This window comes from Falco rusticolus, chromosome 17 (assembly GCF_015220075.1).
Source record: "Falco rusticolus isolate bFalRus1 chromosome 17, bFalRus1.pri, whole genome shotgun sequence".
In the NCBI taxonomy this organism is placed as follows: domain Eukaryota; kingdom Metazoa; phylum Chordata; class Aves; order Falconiformes; family Falconidae; genus Falco; species Falco rusticolus.
In genome coordinates this window covers 3,247,643-3,257,232 of record NC_051203.1, presented here as the reverse complement: position 1 = coordinate 3,257,232, position 9,590 = coordinate 3,247,643, and positions in this window count along the sequence as shown.

Here is a 9,590-nt window from a genome sequence, read left to right as displayed (position 1 = left end):
TTTGCCACACAAAGACTCTATTTTCAAGGAAATCCTCCGACTTCGGCGTCAAATGAGAGAAATGATTCAAACTCTGGAGGCAAGCGGCCGAGACAGCCGTGGGTAGGAAATTCTCATGGCATGGGCTGAGCGATTCGCCTGCCTTGTCCACAACGGGAGCAAGGGCTGCTTTTACGAGCAGATATAATTCCTGCTTTACATTCAGGAATTATTTGAATCCCTTTGCAGATGCAGGCTGCAGCTAAACCTGTTTTCTATTTGCACCCACCCATAGCCCTCCTAGAGGGATGCTTGGGGCTTGTGCAATGGGGTGAAGCAGCAGGGATCCAGGGGAACCCCAGCATGGGGCTGGCAGAGCCCTGGAGATGCTTCTGTCTGGGATGAGGAACAGCAACCGATGGCCCGAGCTCACCGGAGAAATCCTGTGCGGGGCTGGGGCCAGCCACTGCGGAGCAGCTACGTGCTGCTCACACCTTCCTCCCAGCAGCGTCAGGACGTTTTGCTCACCAGAGCCATGATTTTGATCAAAGGAAACGTTAGTCATTGGAGACTTGAGCTTTTGGTGTTAAAATTAAATGTTAGCTGTTAAGCTGGCACCCATGATAAAGAAAACTCTGCTTCACCAGCACGAACACGCTTCGTGCCTGAGTTTAAAAGGCCAACGGGGCAACTGCATCCTCTGCGGGCTGGGGGTAGCTCCTGGGACCCACGTTGCTCCTGGGACAGCCTGGATGGGTTTTCAAGCCATCAGCTGCCTTTCCACAGCCCCGGCCGAGGTGCTGATGCCTTCAGAAATGACAGGCCAGCTGCCGCTCTGAATCAGGCAGGAAGGAGCCGCGTCTGCCGCAGCATATAAAAGAGCTGTTGGGTCTGTTGGTGATATATAAAATGCGATATAATGTTACCTATAATTTTTAAAGCTAGTTCCAGTCCTGCAAATAAAATACCTCTATGTTTCCTTTTTTTTTTTTTTTTTTTTTCTTTTCTTTAACAGCGATAAACTCTGCCTGACTATTCCTCTTCCCTCTCAGCTTGTGACTGTCTCAGTTTATGGCATCGTCACAACCTCCTGATTGATTTACATGTAAAGTCAGTAAACAATCGCTCCCACCCTCTCCAGTCCCTTATCCCACGGGCTCTGTGGCTGCTGGGTGACTCAGCACCATGGAGCACATGCATGACTAATTCTTCCCTCTCCAACAAACAGGGAGTTTGGGTCTTTGTTCAATGCATTCCTCTGCTGGTGGAAGCTGCCGAATGAGCCGCCCTGGCACAGCAGCATGACTCATCCCAAGGAGGTGCGTGCTGAGCTCCGGACGCGAGGATGTCCGGGTCCTCCAGCACCGCTTCTACCCGTATCCTGCTGCAGGAGCTGGGGCTGGACCGATGCACGTGGCCGTGCCAGGCTAGCAGCAGGCAGAGCAGCCAACATTCCGCCCTTGCCAAGCCCGGTGCTCCCTCCAGCACACCCAGCGTGTTTTATTCTCAGAACTGGATGTGGCCAGTCCCTCGGAATCAGATCTCAGGCTGGTTATTATCAGTCCTCCCGGTGCTGTTTGGGCTGTTTCCTCCCCAGCAGCTTTTGGACCCCTTGGGGGGGTTTGGCCACCGCAAAGCTGGTCGCTGCTGGGGTTCACATCCAGCCTCTTGCACGATGAGGTGGGCTTGGGAGCGCGAACACCCCTCACCTGGGACATCATCACTGTGAGGGTGGAAACATGTCCAATGGGGCACTGTTACCGCACGTGCCATCTTCCTTTTCTCTCTTTGCCAAGCAAATTTTGAGCAGGAAGAAGCTGAGAGCTCAGTTCTTTAGTCCACAACACCTAAGTGCCTGCAGCCAGGTGAGCCCCCCTGGTCCTTTAATTGCAGCGGTGGGTGGGAGCCTTTAGAAGGGAGGGAGGGGGGATTCCTCCTGGCAGCCTGGGCCGATGCAGCTGTGGGGCTGGTGGGGCCTGTGGTGCCTGACCACGATGGAGCCTGCACCGTGAGTACTCACACTGGGGGCCGGGGGTGTCTTTGGTAGGCAGCTGGTGCATTGGGGGTTTGCAGCACTGGGGTGCACGCAAAAGGGTTGCGAGCTGGAAAGCTGCTCCCCCTGTGCCAGCCTTGCCTGAGAGCAGAGGGGGCGCAGAGCTCCGGGGAGATGAAGGCACAAATGTGTTTTGCAGCCTGGGGTAGTAACTGGTGTGTGGGCTGCCCCTGGGGGTGCCCCGTATGCCCAGCCCTGGGACTCCGTCCTGTCCCGTGCTCCTGCTGCAGGTTTTAGAGCGGTTTGGGTTGGAAGGGACCTTAAAGATCATCCAGTTCCCCCACCCCCCCCCCCCGACCCCGCCATGGGCAGGGACACCTTCCACCAGCCCAGGTTGCTCCAAGCCCCGTCCAACCTGGCCTTGAACCTTTCCAGGGATGGGGCACCCACAGCTGCTGTGGGCAACCCGCACCAGTGTCTCGCCACCCTCCAGTAAAGAATTTCTTCCTAATCTCTAATCTAAATCGACCCTCTTTTCAGTGTAAAGCCACCCCGCCTTGTCCCATCGCTACATTGCTGCCCTGGGCTGGGTTCAGCTGGGGCTGTGTGGCAGCCTCCCGGCCAGGGCACAGGCAGAGCCCCGCTCCCTGCACTTGCCTCCCCACACAGCACCCATGGCCCCATCCTGAAGGGTACAGGGTCTTGTGCGGGACCTCACTGTATCGAGCACCTGTGCCCCCGCATCTCCCCTGCGATGGGGGTGCTGGGAGCGGAGCCCCTCTGACCCCAGCAAGGACCTCACCAGCCGCACAGGGACCCCCCACTTGCAGGTCCAGCCCTTGCTGTGCTGCATGCACAGCAGCTCCCCCAGCACCCTGCACTGAAGCTGGTCCCCAATTTGAGGTGACAGCAGGCTGTGCCAGGTGGGCACACCTCGCTCGCGGTGCTGGGACGGGGGTACAGCACGACGTGGGATCCCCGCTGCGGGGTGCGCAGCTGCAAGTGCTGCGGCATCACCCTGCTCGCCCCGAGCATCTCCTTTGATCTCGGGGCTGTGACGCCCGTGCAGCAGCCCGGCCGTGCTCGCAGAGTGTTTCCTTTCATTGTCGCATGAAGGGAGCCCATAAAACTGACTGCAAGCGCAGGCTGCGGCAGTGAAGCTCCTGCAGGCAATGCTGCCCGCTGCTCCCGTTCTCAGCACACCCTCACCGGAGGGGAACGGTGTGTCCCCCCCATCCCTTGGGGATGTCACCAGTGTGCTGAAGGCGGTGGCCTGGCCCAGACAGGGAGGCAGCTGGTCCTGGCCCTGAGCCACATGGTAACCCAGCCTGTCATTCAGCAGGAAAGCATGTGGTTATCTCAGCCGAGACTGTAATTATGCTGATTGGCACTAACTTGTCTCAAAAAGCTGGGGAGGAGGGAAGAACCTCACATCAGCCATTTTATATGAAACTTTACAGGGAGAAATGGAGGCCAGGGCAGGACAAGTTTGTAGTGGGATCCTCTGCACTCTGCCCCTTCTCCTGTCCATGACGTTCCCACGCGTCCCTGCACCCTTCAGACCAGCCCCACGCCAAGAGGAGCTGGGCTGGGTGCCCCCTGTTTAAAACCAGCCCAGCATCCCCATCCCCAGCTTGCAGGCGGCAGGATGGAGCTGGAGCCCATCCTGCATCCCGGCAGCGCGCGGAGGTGGGCACCGTGCCCGTCCCGGGCTGTAGCTGGAGAGCATTTCCCATCCGCTCTCCGATAAGATGTTGTTCATTCATCGCTGCGTGTTGACAGCAAGCCAGGCAAGAGGGCCTGCGTGGCCCACTTGGAGGCAGAGGAAATGCTGCTTGGCGTGGTAATCCATCTCCAAAAGAGCTATTGAAAGAAGAGGCTGTGCTGCTGGCTCCTCCACGCTGGAGCGTGGTTTGCAGCGGATCCCTCCGGATTTCTTCAGGGACTGAGACACATGCTGGTGTGATCCGATTCCAGCAGCACTCAGGCTCACTCTGGAGCTGCTGGCCGCTCTGGAAAATCTGCCCATCGATGGGGACCGTGTGAGGCAGCTGAGTTTGAGTCCCTGCCCTGATGTGCAGGAGCGAGGAGGGCTTGGGGAAGTAACAGGAGACTCTGCCCAGGATGTAAATTAGTGTGTGCCCTTGGAGATGAGCCAGCAAAGCCGTTAGTGATGCTCTCACATGGGCATGACTGTAGTGGGCAATAAATCAGCTGATTTGGAGCAAAACAGTTGTGCAACTTGTGGAGGAGTTTGCATGGCGGCTGCACACAGGCAATGAGCAAGGTACGGGGCAGCGGATGGCCAGCTGAGCCAGGGAGGGTTGGGCAATGCAAAATCTCTTGGGCAATGCAAAAATCTCTTGGGCAATGCACCAGAAGGGATGGGAGATGGAGAACGGGGCTCTTCCTCGCCCATTCTGTCCCTGCTGCTGGCTGCCATTCTGGCCCACGGCGAGGGTACAGCTGACGGCTCCAGCCCCTGCTCCACCCCACAATTAACCTGTGTTTGCTTATTAGGGAAGCCACAAGCCTGTGCAAACACTTCCATTTGCTTTTGATAAACTAAAGGTAGAAGAAAATCATGCCCATGAGGTGCGGCCAGTCCTGGCAAGCTGCTCGTGCAGGTCTGGGTCACGCTGGATGGGTCCTGAGGGCCATCTGCCAAGGGCCGAGCATCCCTCCCTGCCCCGTGTCACCCAGCCAATTCCCATGTCACCCGGCCATGCCAGTGGCTGTTCCCAGCCCTGCTGTTCTCCAGAAAACCACGGTGTTTGTCCCAAACTTGGCCTGGTGTCGCTAACGGCAACTGCTAATTGTACTCTCGTTCTGTACTATATTTAATTCCCCACTATTATTTTTTCCCCTCTTAATCATAAAAAGCCTAAATTTCCCTCGGGGAAGGTTATTGGCTCAAGTGTGGAAATATACCTGCAACTTGCACAGAGCTGAGCCACCGGGGCATTGGCTGTATTTTTAAATCCAAGTACAAAGTGTCTTCGATGCGAGCGTCGCTTAACCCGTCTCTGGGAGGGGGGGTGGGAGTGTGGGGGGGGTCCTTCCCCTCTTCTCAGCTCCCACTGCTCACCCTGCCCATCCTCAGGGTGGGATGCAGCCACCCGTGGGCTTGGATGTGTGGATGGGAGGGTGGATAAGGAGCAAGTGTGGGACTGGAGGAATTGCTCTGTTCTGCCCTATTTTCCTGCTGCATCCTCCTCCCTGCCTCACCGGGGTGAGGGCAGCGTGCGGGCATCCTCCCGCGCACGGGGAGGGTCAGTCAGCAGGACGGCGAGTGCCTCAGCATCCTCTCCTTCCCAGGCCATCTCCCGCCACCCCTGCAGGGACAGAGGCTCAGGTTCTCCGAGGTAACCTGGAGCCTCCATACCTTTGAGGATGTGGGCCAAAGTCATCCAGTCTGAGAGCTATTTTGGGGGCGCGTGGCTGCTCCCGTGAGGCCGTTGGCACAGCCAAGCCGGAGACGGCCAGGCGCGAGCAGAGGCACAGATGGGACGTGCAGGAGGGAACTGGCCCTCGTCTCCACCAGTTAATGAAGTCACCCAAGGGGGTTTCAGCCCTGTGCTGGGCAGACCTTGGGTCACCTTTCAAACAACTGCTGAGGGGCAGGTTTGGGTTTGCAGCTCAAGCAGAGCAGATTTGGGGTCTAACCCTCACCACCGCAAATGCTCGTAGCATCTTCTGCACCAAAGGAGCAATTATTTTTTTTTTTTTTTTAGTGGTAGTTACTTTGGGCTCTGAAATCCTCACCCAGAAGGAGACACAAGGTTGAAACAACCCTTTATTATTTGATAGCTGTAGCCTACAGTCAGTCCTGGCCTGCTGCTGCTGCTCTCTCTGGGGTGGCTGGGGTGGGAGGACAGCGTAGCAGCGTGAAAGGCGCCATACAGAGCCCAGACAGCCTTTGTGTCACATCTGCAGGCAGCAGCGGGGTCAGGGCACACCCAGAGCCAGCAAGCCGAGGGGGCAAGCTCGCCTCCTGGCCAAAGAATCCCCCTCTTATGTGCATCTGTCAGCAGAACCTTCCTGCTCCCCACTCTGCTCGTGCACAAGGGACCGAGTGTCTCCCTTCCTCCTCTTCGAACAAAGGAGGCTACAGTTATTTTTTGCTTCCTTCTTCCAAGTGGCTTCACCCTTGAGTTCCCGGCCTCAATTTGGGATGTCCAAGGAGACCCGTGCAAAAGTCAGAGGGGGACCAGGCAGGGCACTGGGATGCTCCTTGGGTACCACTAACCCATCTGCCTCCTCAGCCAGCATCCCTCCTTGCCATCCTCTCTCTCCATCAGAGACATATTTGCTCCCAAAGCATGTGGACAAACTTAAGCTCCAGTTGGGGTCCTGTCCAGCCCTGGGGGGCTACAGCCCTGGCTGATCTGGTGGAGGGTTGTGGCTTGTTGGGAAGGCAACCCCATCCCACGTTTGGGAGTGGTCACTGCCAAGGGCCATTGTGGGCAAGGCATGCAGGTAGAGGGGAACTTTGGCCAAAGGAGCATCCTGTGGACAGTGCTGGGGGGCTTGGGGGAGGGAGGTAGCCCTGCGTTTTGAGCAGTTGCCTGCAAAGGAGCAATTTCAGCATGTGAAAGGAATGTGGCTCAGACTCTGCCAGAGATGGAGGCTATGCCTTAGGGATGGGGAGGACTGCTGCTGGACTGACTCACCGGCTGCCTCTGCAGCTGCTTCCTCTCCAGGAGGCAGAAACTCCCAGTTTTTATTTATCATGTGGCTTAAAGTAGGGGGTAAGAAAGGAAATGCCCTTATTTTTAACTTGTCTGTCTCCCCAGGGCCGGGGGGAGCAAGCGTGGGCACAGAGAGGTGGCCACCCTGCTGCGTGTGCCCATGAGCATCCCCACGGCCAGGGCTGCTCGCTCACCTGGGGGCTGCAGGCTGTTTGCAGCCCTCCACAGTATTTTGGGGTCTGAGCCCATGCAAAAACTGTCCCTGCATGTTGGGAGCTGCCCAGACACCCTGTGTGGAGTGGGGACACGCAGGGTGGGCACCGTGATAGCTCAGCGTGGGCATAGCTAAGTGGAGGGCAGCTGCGAGCAACTTAGCCACAGGAGAAATGCACATTTTTGTTTTTTTTTCCCTTCTGGAAGCCACCAGTCTGTGCTGCTGCCTGTGTGTTGGCAGGTTTTGGGTGGCACATGCTGGGGGGTCCCTATTTGTCCCCACCACAGGGACAGAGCTGTCGAGTCCCAGCCACTTGGCTGGGGAGCTGGAGCTGCATGTTGCCCTCCCAGGGCTGGAGGATGGGGAGGGGTTTGTTTATCCCAGCTTCATCCAGGAAGGATTGGGAGATGTGGTGTCACCATCCCCAGAGTGACGGTAGGCTGGGGTGCACCCCTGAAACATTTTGGGTTCCTCATCCTTAACTGAGCTGAGCTGGGACATCCAGCCCTGAGCACAGGCTGGGCACGGTGTCCACCACCCTGGCATGGGGAGGGGGCTGCTTCCCGCCATGGGGTGGGAAGGAGACCTCGGGAGACCTCGTCTTGCTTGCACCCTGTTCTCCTGGGTGGGAGAAACCGCGCCAGACACCCGTTTGGTTAATGTTATGGAGGTTTTTTGTGCTTCCAGGTGATTTTTTGTCACCTGGTGCTCTGCAAACACAAGCCATCCCTGGGGTCGAGGGAGGATGGCTGCATGGGGAGCCCAGCTGGGGCCGGGCTGGGAGAGGTGATGTTTGGCCTGGCTGTGCCCAGCAATGCTGGTGGGACTGGTGTGGGCATGGGCATGCCGCAGTGCCCCTCAGCTGAGGTACCACTTGTGCCTTTGATTGAAGTGGCTGATCTGTACACAAAGTTTTGGTCTTTAACTCCTTGGGGGCTTTCTTTGAGCTCCTGTTGTGAAACCTTCATTTGCTTTTAACAGCTGCAAGGGGGTTTTTTTTTCTAATGATCTTCTCTTTTCCCCCTCTGTTGCCCTGAGATAAAGGCTTCTAAATTTGTCCTGTGCTGAAAACGCAGCTAATCCTGATGGACCTGAATTCGCATCTCCCCCTGGAGGAATTGCACTAATTTTTTTCCCTTTGTTCTGCCAGGGGACCTGTCCGTTTCCTAGTGGAAAAAAAAAATTTCACTATTTAGGGCAAGGTTTATATTCCTGAAACCTGTGTGTTTGTTTGTGAGAAAAGAGGACAGGAGGGAAATAAATGAGAAAAGCATCATGCTTTTTTTTTTTTTTCCCTCCCCTTCCGACATTGTTTTTGCAGCAGGCAAGTTTTAATTAAAGTGAGGAACTAGGGCACTTGTGCTGTCCAGAAGATGCTCTGAGGATGTGGTCCTTTTCCACCAGTGTTATATTGAGAGCCTGGAGCTGGGCTGACTGTGGAAGGGCCCCTTATGGGCTGCAGTGACTGGGTGGGCTTCGGAGGGGTGGGGGGGCTCCTTCCTGTTCCCAGCTCCCAGCGTGATGAGTGGGATGGGTGCAGCAGTACTGGGTGCTGAGTGAATCCTGCAGCACCATCAGGTTGGACAGGGCGGGGGACGGTGGCTGGGGGGTCACCCTGGCTTGGGGATGCTGCCGAGCAGGGGGGTTGGGACGATGGGGCAAAGGCACGAGGGTGACGGAGGTAGCGAGATGTGGAGCAGGCATTGGGAGCTTGGAAGTGGCAAGCTGGCAGGAGGCAGCTGGGTTTCGGGAAGCCACAAGTGCTCGCCTGGGGCAGAAAAATCCAGTGGGAGCTGCCTTGTCCCCACCTGGGGCTTTCCCCGCTGCCGGCGCTGCAGGATGCTGGCCTGCAAGGGCTGGGGGATGTGCTGGCCGAGGGGCAGCCCTTGGGGTGGCCGTGGGGATGGGGACCTGCCGGGGGTCTGGCCCTGCTGCAAAGTGAGGAGGGGGACGAAGCGAATGGCAAGAGCAGGATCTGGGGGGGCAGCCCCGGGCAACCCTCGGGGTGGCAGTGGGGACGGGGACCTGCCGGGGTTCTGGCCCTGCTGCAAAGTGAGGAGGGGGACGAAGTGAGTGGCGAGGGCAGGATCTGGGGGGGCAGGGGAGGGGCTGCGTGGGGCAGGGGCTGGTGCTGGCAGCTGGGGGCCTCAGTGTCCCTGTGCCACGCGTGGGAGGGCGCAGGAGGGGGGTAGATACATCCCCACCGCATCGGCTGCTGGTGCCTCGGTGGGGGGCGAACACCCCCCGGACCCCCGCACCCCCAGAGCCCCGGTTGAGGACAGGTTGTAGAGACCCCCGACGGGGCGGGCTGGGGGGTGTGTGTGTGTGTATGTGTGTCTGTCCTGGGGCTGCCCGTGGGACCAACATCCCCACGCGTGGGGCAACGGGGCGTCCGCCCCCCCTCCCCCAAGGCGGGAGGCGGGGAGGGGAGGGTGGGGCCTCATTTTGGGCATCCCCCCCCCCCCCCTCCCCCCCGGTCCCAGGCGGCTCCGCTTCTCCTCCCAGAGCAAAAATATTTGCATGCTTTTGCGAGCAGGACTTCCTGATCGCTCTGCATTGGCTGCAGGTAGAAAGCTGGGCAGAGCCGGAGGCACGGCCGGCCGGCCACATCTCCTGCAAACCTCTCCTGGAGCTTCATCTCCCCCCCCCCCACACCCCCCGCCTTCCTCCTCCTCCTCCTCCTCCCCCCCCCGCCCCGTTCCCCTGGCTCCCC